The sequence below is a fragment of the Amia ocellicauda genome, unplaced genomic scaffold (assembly GCF_036373705.1).
Source record: "Amia ocellicauda isolate fAmiCal2 unplaced genomic scaffold, fAmiCal2.hap1 HAP1_SCAFFOLD_60, whole genome shotgun sequence".
NCBI lineage: Eukaryota > Metazoa > Chordata > Actinopteri > Amiiformes > Amiidae > Amia > Amia ocellicauda.
The window spans coordinates 506,500-521,468 of NW_027102990.1; the positions used below are offsets into that span (position 1 = coordinate 506,500).

General features: G+C 39.2%; 1 non-coding gene across 1 annotated transcript; it reads right to left on the reverse strand.

The window, feature by feature from the left end:
* Positions 1-12,070: 12,070 nt before the first annotated feature.
* LOC136739381 (U5 spliceosomal RNA) lies at positions 12,071-12,185 on the reverse strand. The gene has a single exon (XR_010812866.1). It is a non-coding gene; the product is annotated as a U5 spliceosomal RNA (small nuclear RNA).
* Positions 12,186-14,969: the final 2,784 nt, after the last annotated feature.

A 14,969-nucleotide genomic window follows, 5' to 3' on the forward strand; every position in this document is an offset into this window, starting at 1 on the left:
ATAAGTCACAAATAGTTACAGAATGATAGCTAAAAAACGCCAGTTAAATATGTTGTAATAACAGACCTACAAGAAAGTCAGCATTTAACTGTACACAGAATGCTATTGCAAACAGAAATAATAATACAAAATTAAGTTATTTAAATAGGTCTTACGAATACAGAAGTTAAAAGTAACATGTTAGAAATGGAATTAGAGCCAAATTTAGAAATAGGAATCCGAGGCAACCACAAACATTCGGTGAAGGTTTCTTACATATTGATAAATAGATAACCAGATACTCCAGGAAATTAACGATGTGCTCATTTGGAAGCTATGAGTTCCACAATGAAGAGTTTTTAAATCCCTAGAAATAGATCCCTAAATACAATGTGTAGGTAAGAAATTAACTATTGATCAGTTCAATCTGGATTCGGGAACAGTTCTTCTGAACCTGTACTGGTGTAGATTGGACTTCAATAGGAGGAAGTGTCACAATAAAGACATGAGCCGCGCAGGAGGACAGTCTTAGTGCCCACGCAGGTTCTTAGTTGGGGAAATCATTGACTGGACACATTTTTTGAAAATGTGCTTTCCTGAAGTACCTGGACATCATTATTCAGATCAATGAAAAGGCTTATTTTCCAAAGATTAAATACATTCATTAACTACAATAATGTAGTGAAATGTATATAAATAGTAATAATACAAATCGATCAAATATAACTTGCATTTTCTTGTAAGAAATTAGGAATAGGAGAAAGAACAGCTGTTGGGATGCAGTGCGATGTTATCCAAAATTGAAAGCGGTTGAGAAAGGAGAGTTTGTTCTGTGTGAGACAAATGTACTGCCACGAGAGACTCTGATGGTGATTGACTGGAATATGAGGGAAAATAATGAAGTTACTACAGGTATAACTAAAGGTGTAACATAACTAATTTAATGAAACATAGTCATGGCAAGTTATAAAACTGTTTGGAAATAGTCCTTTCACAAACAGAAATACCCTATCAATTAGGAAGAGGGGGGCAGGGGGCAAGGGCCGTATGTGCTCCTCTGCTCCCCCTGTTCGCCTGAGCAGACAAGCAGCCTGAGATGAGAGAGAGAGAGAGAGAGAGAGAGAGAGAGAGAGAGAGAAGTCAGAGACAAGGCAGAGACTGTAAGTACGTGTAAGGGTTCATAACTTATTACAAACAGAGCAAGAGTGTAATGAATGGTAATTTACACTGCTTGTATTAATAATGATAATAATATTGATGTTGATACAGACGAATACATCACATACTAGATGACAACCGCATAAAACTAATAATAATGAAAATAGGAATAATAGGAGTATGGAAATAATTTCAAATTATGGTTTATTGGTAAAAAATGAATTGAGAAACAAAGATTAATAACTGCCATCATTTACCCAACTACTATTAACTATGGTGTTGAAGGAGCTGCTGTAATAGTTATTGTAATGTTCTCAGGTATTTAAGTTAGATAAAAGGACAAAGATAAGCACATTGTTTTGAAACTTTGACAACTCCACACAAAAAGAGTATCTACACTAGGAAGTAAAGCTGATTCAATAAACACAGGAGATATGATGCTGCTGACGACAGCTGAGTGCTGTACTGAAATAATTTGATAAATGAGATAAATTGGAATCAAGATTATTATTATTTTGAATTGTCCCTTTACTAGAAACCTTATAGATTGTGCGAATGTCAACTAATGTGATAGAGATGCCTTTTATAAGGATGATCTCTGATGTTGTGTGAACCACACATTGTGTCTTCAGACTGATTTATTCCACATGGCAGATATGCATATTATGAATCGTGTCCTGAAGGAACCGATGTCTGACCCATATGGAGAAGATGCTGGTGTTCTTGTTGAGACACAGTAGGCCGAGGGCGCGGCTTTAAAGACAGCCTCACAGCAACTTGAACAGACCAATGCTGAGGTCCACTACGCTGAAGTGATGCTTGACTCAGTGGAGAAATAAGTTAAAATACTATAATTAAAGGTTTTCCAGATTATAGGAATCTACAATATATTGTGAAACTGCTCAGATGACGTCCGCAGTAGCACATATTCTTCTATTGATAGTTTAATTTATAATGTACTATTAGTGGAGATGTCACATTATTCAAATGAATAGAATGACAGCCATGAAGTCAGAATCAGTCCATTGCCCTTCACTTAAGATTTGTACAATGTATAATGTTTATAAATCAAAACGCAACAAATATATGTACAATACAGTTTACAAACTGAATTTGTAAAAAAGAATGTTTTGCTGACTTTTGTATTCTCTTTGAAGCAACAAAATGTATGTGTTATGTATGTCGTAACTAGGGTTTGACTTTTATGACCTGGGGCTGGATGAAATTTAATTTGAGATGCACTGTAAAAGCTCCAGGAAATTGCAACTGGCCACTGCACCTTCCATAAGAGAGCTCAAACATTTGCTAATGCATTGGTTGCCTCACAGGCACTCTTTCCCTGGTTTGCCCATGTGGCGCATGGTGTTGGCCACACGGGCAAAGGGGGGATGTGTGCATCAGTCTTTTAAATTGGTTTGCCACAGGTTTTAGAGTAACAGCTTAGCAATATTGTAGAACTTGCCACATTTGTCAAGCTCATAATCCTGCAATATGCAAATAGATTGTGTTCAAAAGCTTAAATGTTGTGGATATGAATATAGACTTGTAATAATATATAGGTGTTCTAAATGGGTTGAAGCCTATCCCGTAGGAAGGCTGAAGTAGTAAAAGTAGCAAAAATACAGTTAAGGGATGTTATATGTAGATTTCGCATTCCAGGGAAATTTCCAGTGATAGGAACACTCACTTCACTGGGACAATAGTGCAGGAACTATGCAAAGCCCTGCGAGGTAAACAACATTTTCACTGCCCCATCAGGCTCAGTCAGCTGGAGCAGTGGAGAAACAAAATGGGATATTAAAGAATAAGCTGTCTAATATATGCAAACAAACAGGACTCAAACGTCCAGATCCCCTTCCTATAGTCCTAATGACAATGAAATCGTCAGCAAATTGAGAAAAACAGGTCTTTCTCCGTGTGAGATTATTATGGGATGACTTATGAGACTCTCCATCACTCCTCCATTGTCTGTAAGGGAAATGGACATCCACTTGATGGATGATGCTATGTTGTCTTTTTGTATGGGACTAACACGTGCTTTCGAAGCTGTCCATTCACAGATGAAAGCCGCCCAGACTGAACCATCCCAGCAGGTTTACCACCCCTTCCAGCAAGGTGACTGTGTATATCAAAGCACACAAGAGAAAGTCCTCCCAACAGCCCAGGTGGACAGGGCCCTACCAGGTGCTCCTGACCACCCACACAGCTGTGAAGTGCCTAGGAACGACGACATGGATCCACTCCTCACACTGCAAACTTGCCAATCGAGGCGATCAGCACAACCCTGGTGGAGAACAGAGGGATAAAGGAATTGTTCTTCCACATCAGATTTGACATTACTGTATGTATGCAGGCCCTTGTAATTGCTTTTCCAATACTGCCAACTGGTTATTGATGATTGATTTCACATTGTGGTACGAGTATCGAGTGAAATGAGTGCTATCCACCTCAACAACACAGCGATAACATGGAGCCGGCAGGTGATCCAGGTCACAATAGAGGTCAAGCAGTGGGAGGAGGAAGACGTGGTGGTCAAAGGTGTAGCGTAAGGTACACTTATAAAATTCAATTAAAGAAGTGAATTTATAGTATCACCTTATCACGAATCCTGGAATCTTGTAGAACTCAATTTCTGTAATAATTGGACGCAGACACCAATTCCAAAGATATAAATTGTCAAATTTATTCAAAAACAAAGACTAAATGTAGCACTACACTAATTATACAAAAGGGAAAAACTAATTAAAATTCAACTCTAGATCAACAAATCAAAGACAAATCACTTCCGTGACCAAATCAAAGACCATGGGATCGCATATGATAACACACAAATCATTAAACAAAAAAGGTTATAAACACATTGACTACAATACCGGTTAGTAAGACGAAGGTGAGTCTCTCATTAGTATTGTTAGTCAGACATTCAATAACTATGCAGGTTAGTATTTATGTCAGGTAACTTCTCGTTATATATATATCAGTCTCATTAACGTTTAGGTGGAGAGAAAGATCCTATCATTACTTGTTACCACAATTTCCCTTAACTGATTATTATTCAATGATTAAGGATAGGCAGGGCCACCTATAATCTGGTGTCTATTAACTTGTGTCAATTTCAGACTAAACAGTTAAACAGGAATGAGAAGATATTTCTCGGCGTTGACAGATTTTATTTCTAAAATTATCAACAAAACAGTTGAATGCAACACACATTTATATTTAAGAAAACTAAATGATATAACACATTCTAGAGTTATGAATCACAGATTAACATTTCTAATTGATTTCTCAAATGTCATGAATCACAAACTCCAAACTGTTAAACTTATGTGAACTTCGTCACAGAGAGGCCTCTCTGGCTTCGGGCTCAGATAACAGCACACGGCACGAGGTCCGTGTGGTTTGGAACAAAGGCAGTCCGGTTCGGCTTTGTCCAAGAACTTCCACTCAGTCGATGCACCTGGAAGTTGGGGTTTCGCGAATGTAGAGTCTTTTCCAAACAGATTTTCCACTGGTTTGAAGGCTCCAAGGTTGTGCACAAAATCTTCTTTGTAAGCAGGGTTCCACCGTAGTTACTTGAAGACAAAGTCTTTGAGGAAAGCAGGGCCCTGTTCGTTCCAAGGGTCAAGTTTCTTAAGACTCAAATAGCTATTTAAATGACTTTCGTATTCAGTCGACTTAGTCAATTGTCCAGCTGGATGGCTGGGCACAGGCGGGCAGCGCAGTCTGTAAAGTTCTTTATTTAATAAAGTCCTTTAAAAGAATTCTTCGTACGGCTCAATCTCCTTCTCCCAGTTTAACCCTTCTGTTGCTGGTAAAGACTTAGTTGGTTTCTGGTTCCGGTTCTGGCAACAGAGATACAAGTTGAGCTGTGGCAGCGAGTTACTGGTTTAGGTGAGAGAGAGAGAGAGATGCCGTGCGTTACCCTTTATACGCCTGTCAGATCAATAGGTGATTGGTTCTTTAGTTTGTGAGATTGGATTTCGGCTTCAGCCCCCAGTGTCCTATTGGAGGGGGGCTTGATTTATGACTGATGTCAATCCATGCCATCTTTTGGAAATGCCGGTTGGCACGGGTTCGTAGCTCTGTGTCGGGATTTCGGCTCTCGTCCATTTCAAAGAGTTTTTATTTCCTACAGGCCCCCTTCCCCAGACATCTCACAGCAGGGATTCCAAGCTATTTGGCCCATTCTCGGTGCCATCCTCCCAAGACTGTCACTTTGATGTAAACCAGTTCACATGCTGATGAGTTAAGGAAATCTGATAAATTTGGGGGGAGAGGTCTTCTTTAGATCAGTGCTTCAGCTCAGAGCTAAAATGCTCTTATCAGAATACACCAACATAACGCTACACTGGTTAATTCTGTTCTGGGAAAACCACAATCCTGCAGGTTTAATAAGTCTCTCTACACATCAGTCCCTGAGTACCTTCAACCAATGGTCATTTTGACCAATTAAGCCCAAGAATTGAGTCAATTAAGTTGTCATGGACTACCCAGTGAAGACGTGAACTCACGACTAGGTCACACTGTGAGCTCACCAGAGCAGACATTACACTGAGCTCACTGTGAGCTCACTTAGCGCTTTTCCAGCGACATGGTGCCATTGCTGGAGCCGGAGCTGCTGCTCGGCCTGGGATCCAGCTGATCTTTTTTGAACCGGCCCGCTTTTCCACCGGTTTTGACGTCACTGGATGTGGGCGTTCCCAAGCATGGAGTAGAAGTGGAGAAACACAGCAATAGTAATCAGCACCGAGGCGACTGCGTCTTTAAACCCCATTTAACATCACAATCAAACTCATTCCGCGTCTATGGCAAATCGTAACCCTAATGTTACAAATGTTCCCTAAACACCTATTTTGCAGGATCAATAAAAAATTATTAGGATTTTTTAAACTTTTACTGACACACATAGTTAATAGCAATGTGTTATAACTTTACCGAAAATAAAAATCTGTATATCTTTAATTGTTTAGACGTTATTAAGATATAATGCATCTTTCACATAGGGAACATTTGTAACATGTTAGGAAAAACAAACAAATGATTTGAAAATATTCATAATTACAGCATACAATTTGTCAGGCTTCATAACAATGGTATTTATAACATACTCTGTAAAAATCAAGCAAATAGCATTTGTGGTTCACGAGAAAATATGTATATATAATCAAAGCTATCAGACTATAGCAGCCGGTGTATGAAGACACATACGATTATACAGCATTATTTGGCAGCTTCGCAAGACCTAATTTGAAACGTTGTTGGTAAGTTAGATAATTAGTGGGGACCCTCTATTTGCAGTTCTTCCCCTCCATAATTGCTAAAATAAAGTTTTACTGACATTTTATTGACCCTACCACTGCATAGGGCACATCTGTAACATGAACGCTACTGAATGGCACATACATTGAAAACTACGGAGAACTGAGACAAATCCACTTTACACTTCATAAATAATCTTAAAACGTTTCCAACCAAGGCAACACCCACTTGAAATACGTTCATTCTCATTTTTGGTAAACAAAAAGAGAGATTGTTACATATGTTCCCTATGATGCATCTACAGAGAGAGAGAGACAGACAGACACTAACTCTCTCTCTCTCTCTCTCTCTCTCTCTCTCTCTCAGCTGGGAGTGTGTGGGAGGGGTCTGCAGTGAGCGGGAGTGCTGCTGAGAGCTCTGTCCTTTGGCTGCGTTTTTTTGTTGCTTTACTTTTTTCAGTTTGTTTATTTTGTCTTCTGTTTTCAGTGCTTTTCTTATTGTGGGGGAACAGGGGAGGGGAGGGGGGAGTACCGGTAGTTCTTCCCGGGTCGGGGGGTCGGACCCCCTGAATGCGTCTTTTGAAAAACTGACCCGACGCCATGGAGTCAAGATCGCTCCGGTGCAGTTCTGCCCCCTAGAGCAGTGTGTGTTAGCGGTTGGGGAGGTAGCAGGGTGTGAAAATATCAAGTCTGCTGCCATTGTTATCTTCTTAAAAACCACTGATCTGCTCAATCAGCTAGTGGCTAATGGCACAGTGTTAGACGACACTTTCACCCCGGTGTTGCCGCTCGCTGCTCCTGCCCGGAAGGTAACGCTGTCTAACGTCCCTCCGTTCATCCGCACCGGCTCGGGCAGCTGATGTCCGGCATTAAGAGGGTCCCGCTGGGCTGCAAAGCCCCGCAACTGAAACACGTCGTGTCCTTCCGAAGGCAGCTGTATATGATCCTCAATAACATCAATGAGGATCTTAATGTCTCCGAAGTTGGATCTCTCTTGCTGCCACCACCACGAAGATTGCTCTTTAGTAATGTTGGAAAGTCAAAGACAGCAACCGTCAGGGTTCTTGCATATGACGTATTCGTGCTGCACCTCTCTGCAAGGATCCAGGACAGTTTGTCAATGTAAACTCCAGTGCCTGGGAATATTTCCACCTAAAAGACAATGGTAAATAAAAAACAAGTTTATCCCCAAACTATTCTTATATTATGTTAAGTGGAATACATTATCAGTAAGGCTGTGATTTTGTTACAGAAATGTGTTATTAAAGACCACAGTATGTCTCAATTCTAAGTTTATTAATTTACAGACATAATAAAGTCAGTGAATCTGTGACACCCATAATTCAATTACATTCTTATTATCAACTATAACTATGAATATAACTGATAATGTAGCATCATTAGATTGTTTACAACCAATATTTGTTTTCAATATATATATTTTTACCTTGTCTTTGTAATATTGTAGACCAAGAGTGTTATACCTGTTTTGGTGATTCTTTGTCAGATTCAGAACAATTTGCTGTGGGGCTGTCAGAACCACTTGATGGTGACACACTTTTGTCTTCATTGCTGATAAATGTGGCTTTTGTTACAATTTTTTTCAGATTGTCCAAAAGGTCTGGAATCTCTGGAGAAAAAAACCTTAGTATTAAATGATAATCATTTCTAGTAATATATTTAATACAAAGTGAAAACAAAACCATCAATGCCTGCAATTATACTTGAGAGACTTGCTCTATGTTATTGGCAAACTGACCTTTTTGTGGGTCATTAACATTAGCTACGAAAAAAATAAAAGAGATAAAATACAAGAATTACCAGGTCTAATGTAATGCATATAGTCATTAATGTAGGATTATGAAGTTATGTTGAAAAACTTTATTTAATAATCAGTATTATTAAACTATTAGACAGTGCACATTAAGAGTCTGTATTGTGGTTCTAGATTACTTCAGTATGATCAACTATAATACATTACTCTGGAATCTAAATTACTGAAGAATAACATTTATCAAGGTAAGGAATTATTTGCTATAAATAAAAAAACTTACCATCAATCATACGGTTTCGAAGACATTGGTTTTCATTTTTAAGTCTTGTGTTTTCCTTTTCGAGCTGCTTAACGTTTTGCTGTAGCTCAACTTCACTGGACTCTTTAAATGTCTGTAGAATATGACGGGATCTAATTCTTGAAGCTCCATCGGTTTTCTTTCTTATTTTGTGCTGTATTCAGAGAGGAAAAGAGTTTAAAATGAAAATATATATATATATGAATATGATTAAAAAAAAACAATCCTGCAATACATTTATTTAATATTTGCAGTAATTATCTCACCGGTAACTGTGGTTCATCAAGGTCACTATCATCTGAAATTTGAAGTTTTTTGTTTGGTTTAGGTACTCTCTTCATTTTAGGACAGGGCATTTTTGTTAGGTCATTAAGTTTTCTTCTTAGTTCGCCTTCTTTTCCTAAAATAAAAATAAAATAAATAAAACCCTGCATTATGTCCACAGATATTTGGGGATTATATTTATTTGTCATAAAAATACTGTGCTTTGACCACACAAATTAAGATGAACAGCCAACACTGAATCAAAACTGAAGTTAAATTATATCTGGTTTAATTTATTTTGTGATTTGGGGGATTTTATTGTAAAGCACAACACACAATAAATCGTTCTTACAAATGCCAGTCAAGTATGACGAGTTTTTAGCGCCCTCACCACCACCTACCATGTTATAAGAGTATGTTAGAAGTACAACACATTAATAACTTAAACATTCATTTCAAATATACTGTGATTGTATATATCAAATAGCATGTAAAGACTTTAATATTTTTTTTTTTTAAATAAACATTGTTACCAGTCATAATGATCTGCGCTTCATGGACAGGCCATCCACCTTTTGGAGGTTTGTTCGTGTCTCTCCACTCTGCTCTGAAGTTTCGAGTCGTCTCTTCGTCATCATCAGCAATGCTGAATAAATCAAAATTGCGAAAGCAAGCAGTGGGAATCACGCTGTAAGAGTCTTTGTCGACCCCGCTTTCCCACTTCACCAACGCGTGCATCACCGCCATACTACCTTCACCTTCTCGTCCGTTTTTTCTGCGCCTTTTTCCCCCGACAAGTCACGGCACAAAAAACAGTCCCGCTCTGCATTCTGGTACTTGGCGTTCTTAATAACACCAACAGGGTGTAATCGCATAGACCACTCGAGTATAAAGTACTACATATCCCATCTGTTACAGTTTTTTTTCTTCTTCTGAAACTGCAAGCGCACTACATAAAGTTTGGCAAATGAAGAAATTTGGATGATGAGTTTACAATCTTATAAACAGTATTTAAGTAAACCTAGATATGCAATTCCAAAAAGAACAGCATCGAGATGGAGAAACAGGATACAAAAATAATAATACAATGTTTATACTTTTTGTATTTTAATTACAGTATGTAATTATTGCCTTTTGATTTACATTTACAGAAAAAGAACGGCGGCAAATGTGGACTACCCAACAAGAAGCAACAAAGTTACTAAAATATCAGATTCTCAGGTAAGCTTCATGCAGCCATACATGTATAATTATAAAATCAATCCAAAAAATAGACCTTGTTTACCCTACAACTGATTTGAGTGTTAATTCTATTTAAGATATAAAAAAATATTTTGTTTTCTGAACTAATAATCTGTGAACATTCTATTATCTCTATAATTTTAATTAATACATTTATTTTATTATTGGTGGAACATTATATTTTTCAGCTCAGATGATTTCACGTACCATCAATTTTTCTGTTAATAAATGTGCAAAAACAAATCAGATGGATAGGCCCCTACATATGAACATTAAGTTAAAGGCCTAGAGTGAGTGTTCTTCACTTCCAGTCATGGCGGGCCACAATCCAGCTCTTTGTAACTCATCAACAACCAAAGACCTGGGAAAAGGGTTAAATGGCTTCAGTTAAGCCAATTAGGTAATTAAGAGCTCAACTGGAAAAAAAACAGCAGGCATAGGGGTACTTTAGGACCACAGTCACTGATATAACCTACAATGTTGTTGTAATGAAAATCAGCAGACAGTGGGCCTCCTCCAGGACTAAGGTTGAGAAGCACTGGTCTTGAAGACCACAATAACAATCGACCTCAAGGGCTAGGGATATTCGAGGTGATGCTAAACCAGTCCTGAATGTTTAAATATAATGTTATTTTCTTGTAGTGTGCCGTTGCTGTTAATGCAACCAGTTATATTGAGCCATCAAATACAGAAGCTGACGAAAGACATCAACATGTAAATTTAGTTGTAAATTTAAAGTGTGTGTGAAAAGTATTTTGTATATGGAGATTAACCCATAGTTTCACAGATAAATTGTGGACCAGTGATATTCAGGATCTTCAAAACAAGTCCTGAATGCTCAAACTTAACACTTCTTTTTTTAGAGTGTCGTTGCTGTCAATCCAGCCAGTGATGTGGAGCCATCAGATACAGAAGCTGATGAAAAACAACATGTAAATTTCCTAAATTAATATGGTGCATCAAAATACTTATTTAGCACTTTCAACTGTTTCTTTGTGATTCCTAAAATTACTTTACAGGCTGGGGCTGGGGGAAGACACTGCGCCCGCCTGGAGAAGCCTGTACAAGCCCCCCTCAATAAGAGAGCTGGCAATCTGCAGTGGAGGGTGTTACACACCATTATTGCTGTCAATTCTTTTATTACTGTTCTTAACCCTGCTGTGTCCGACGCCTGCCCATTCTGTGCTCAGAGAGAGACCGTGTTTCACTGTTTCAGCACTTGCTCTCGGTTGTCACCCATTTTTAGTCTTTTAACTCGTCTTTTTACTGATCTTAACCTGATTTTTAACACAAAGGTTTTTATTTTAGGGGCGCGATACACCAGAAAGACCAAACATGTGGACCAGCTGGTAAACTTCTTGCTGGGCCAGGCTAAAATGGCCGTCTATAAGACTAGGAAGAACAGAGTGTGTGGGGAGGGCAGTGAGGATGCAGTGAGAGTGTTTGCCATGCTGGTCAAGTGCAGAGTCAGACTAGAGTTTAACTATTACAGGCTGATGAATGATTTGGAGAGTTTTGAACAGGTCTGGTGTATTAATGATGCCCTTTGTGAATTGTATGACGGGGAGTTGGTTTTTATTATGTAATTCATTTATAGGGTTTAGTATTTGATGGTTGTTTTGTTGTGTGTATTGGGTTGCTTTCTTTAAAAGTGTACAGATCAGTGGCGGAGTTAATGCTTGTTGGGGGGAGACAAACAAAGGGGAACACTATTTTTTATTTATTTATTTATTTTCTTTTGTATGAATTATTGCGTGTTGCAAACAGGCAATGAAGTCTGATAAAAGTCAAAAAGTCTCTCTCTCTCTCACACACACACACACAGCCAGCAAGACACACAGAGCCAGCCAGCTCAGCGATGACATCACAAACATCTCTCTCAGGTGACTCCTATGACATCACAGAGCACGTACATTCCGTTGCTTGCCGTCTGTCAACCACTCAGTCACTGCCAGCCAGACTGGCTGGCTGACTGGATGGTGGGGCTGCTTGCTGCTGCTGCGTACCTTAGCAAGCTTATTTGCTTGACCGGCCTTCCTCCTCCGCCCACATGCCCACCTATGTCCGATCTGCTGTTCACCTGGATCACAGCTCCGCCCCAACAAGGCAGAGCCTCCCAAGAATGGTACAAACTCACCCACGATCCCCTCCACGGAAAGCTATAGCAAAAGGCAAAAGCATTATACGTAATGAAGAGGAACCCGAGTCCAAGACGCATCCGACCAGCCATACATATTTGTGTGTATTAAAGATCACATTTTATTACATTTAGATTTTCTGTACTTTATTACATCTTTTTGTGATTTTTAAATGTATTGTTTCTTTTCCTTATATATGTATGTATGTATGTATGTGTGTGTGTGTCTGTGTGAAAGTGTATGTGTTTGTGTGTCTCTGTGTGAAAGTGAGTGTGTGTGTGTCTGTCTCTGTGTTTGTGTGTCTGTCTCTGTGTGAAAGTGAGTGTGTGTGCGTGTGTCTGTCTGTGAAAGTGTGTGTGTGTGTGTGGGTGTGACAGTGTGTATGAGTGTCTGTCTGTCATGTAACTCGCACATCTGTGAGGGCACCATTTTTGCAGAAAGAGATGTACACATTTTGGAGCAACATATGCTGCCATCCAGACATCGTCTTTTCCAGGGACATCCCTGCATTTTTCAGCAGGATAACGCCAAACCACATTCTGCCCAGATTACAAGCGCATGGTTGCGTAGGCAGAGAGTGCGGGTGCTAGCATGGCCTGCCTGCAGTCCTGACCTGTCTCCGAATTGAGAATGTGTGGCGCACTATGAAGTGCAAATTAAGACAACGAAGGCCCTGTGCAGTTGCGCAGCTGAGGAAATGCATAATGGATGAATGGGGGGAAATCCCACTTGCTAAACTTAACCAAGTGGTGTCTTCAGTGCCCAAGTGCTTAATAAGTGTTATTAAAAGAAAAGGTGATGTTACATAGTGGTAAACAGTCGACTGTCCCAACTTTCTTGGTTTCTTTTCACTGCTAATGAGATGCTGTAGAGTGAGTTAGTTATATTGCTTTCAGGAGCTCTAATCGTATTGATGAGTTCATGCAGCATTTGTAATTGAATTTCAAAAAGAAATCCTTGCTGTCTGGCCTGTGTGTATGAGATGTACTCTGTCAATCTTTGACTAACAACTGAAACATTGGTAGAACAAAAATGGCAACAAAAAAGAAAAGTACATTTTAAAAGAGCACATTAAATAGGATGAATATACAGTTTTTTTACAATCACTTTGTCACTAATTTCAGAACCTTGATGTCATTTTTCAAAACTCTAGACACAAAACTCAAAACGGTCATCACTTGTAACACAGGCTGTCCAATGTTCAAAACATTGCATTGTGCATTCATATCTTTAAAGAAACCTTGCACTTGCAGACTTGTTGGTTCAAATAATTCATTTATCATGAAATACCATAGTAACATTTATTTAGATCACCCACACAGAAGATACCGATAGTTTCACTGTGTAGTTGTTCGTATAATCATTAAATATTGTAGTACAAAATATGTGATACATGTTTCATTATGGTACTACACATAAATACATCACTGTAAAAGGACTAGTAGAGAGAATACTACAGACACAGTGGAATCATTGAACAAAATCTGAAATGTATTGATGCAATACAATCAAATCACACCATAGGTTTCTTTGAAGCCATGCAACAATAATTAGCTACAAAAAATAACAAAACTACAGTAAAATGTCAACTGCAGTGTTCCTCACCTGGCTTAGTGTAAAACAAAGGATTGATTACTGTACTTCTGAATTTCCATCAGCCCTGTGTTCAGGTTCAGGTTCTCACAACCATTTTTCACAAGAGGCATCTTGAAACTGAACATACCTGAACATACTCAGTCATCAGCTGCTTCACTCTGTCTGCATTTCTTTCAAAAGGCACACTATACTCTGTGCTACACATTGGTATGCAGTATACAGTCATTTGACAATTGAGAGTAGCCTAATGTTTAGTGCATGCTGAAGACTTGCCGCTTCTCAGTACGGACATTTCTGATGATTGAGGCCACAGTTGATCCTGAGTTGATTCTGAGGTTTGATTGAATCATTGTAGCTGCCTCAGTCATGGTCATGCCATGATTTACAACATGCTCTACAACTATTTCTCGGATTTCACTGGACACTATTTGCTGTTGCTGCCGCTGTCTGGTCCGTGGCCTTGTCCTCTACCACGTTCCCCCAACACCTCTCAAATGAGGCCCATGGCTGCCTCTCTGGTGAGGCCTAAGCCCTCCTCTATGACGAGGCCCACGACCACCTCTCAGAAGGGGTGCATGTCCCCTTCCATTCCTTTGACCACCACGTCTTCCTCCTCCCACTGCTTGACCTCTATTGTGACCTGGATGACTTGCCGGCTCCATGTTATCACTGTGTTGCTGGGGTGGATAGCACTCATTTCACTCGATACTCGTACCACAATGTGAAATCAATCATCAATAACCAGTTGGCAGTATTGGAAAAGCAATTACAAGGGCCTGCATACATACAGTAATGTCAAATCTGATGTGGAAGAACAATCATCTTCAACCAGGTTGGAGCGTTAGTTGCAATGCCTTTAATACACGCAGCGTGGAGAGGAACAGTGACTCAAGTAGATCCCAAAGTCGCTCTGCCTTCATTTTAACAGTCAGAGCTTTTATACACAAAAATCAAAGAGCTGGTTATAATCAGAAAGTCATTACTATGTTATCTTAAAAGTTAGCTAAGCAGAATTTATATCATTATAGGACAGAGTTCATAGATCAACACATGGATTAGGGAGCAGGCACTTCAATCATACTGTTTGACATTGTCTCCAAGATTCTCATCGTAAATAACAAACAGAAATCAAACTACCTTCTGGCCTGACCTTCTAGCTTGACCTTATCTTTCTTAAGTATACAAGAGAGAAAAACAGGTATTAGAGAAAAAAATTCGAACTTTCCTTCCACACTGCAAACATGGTGTGGAAAAGTGCT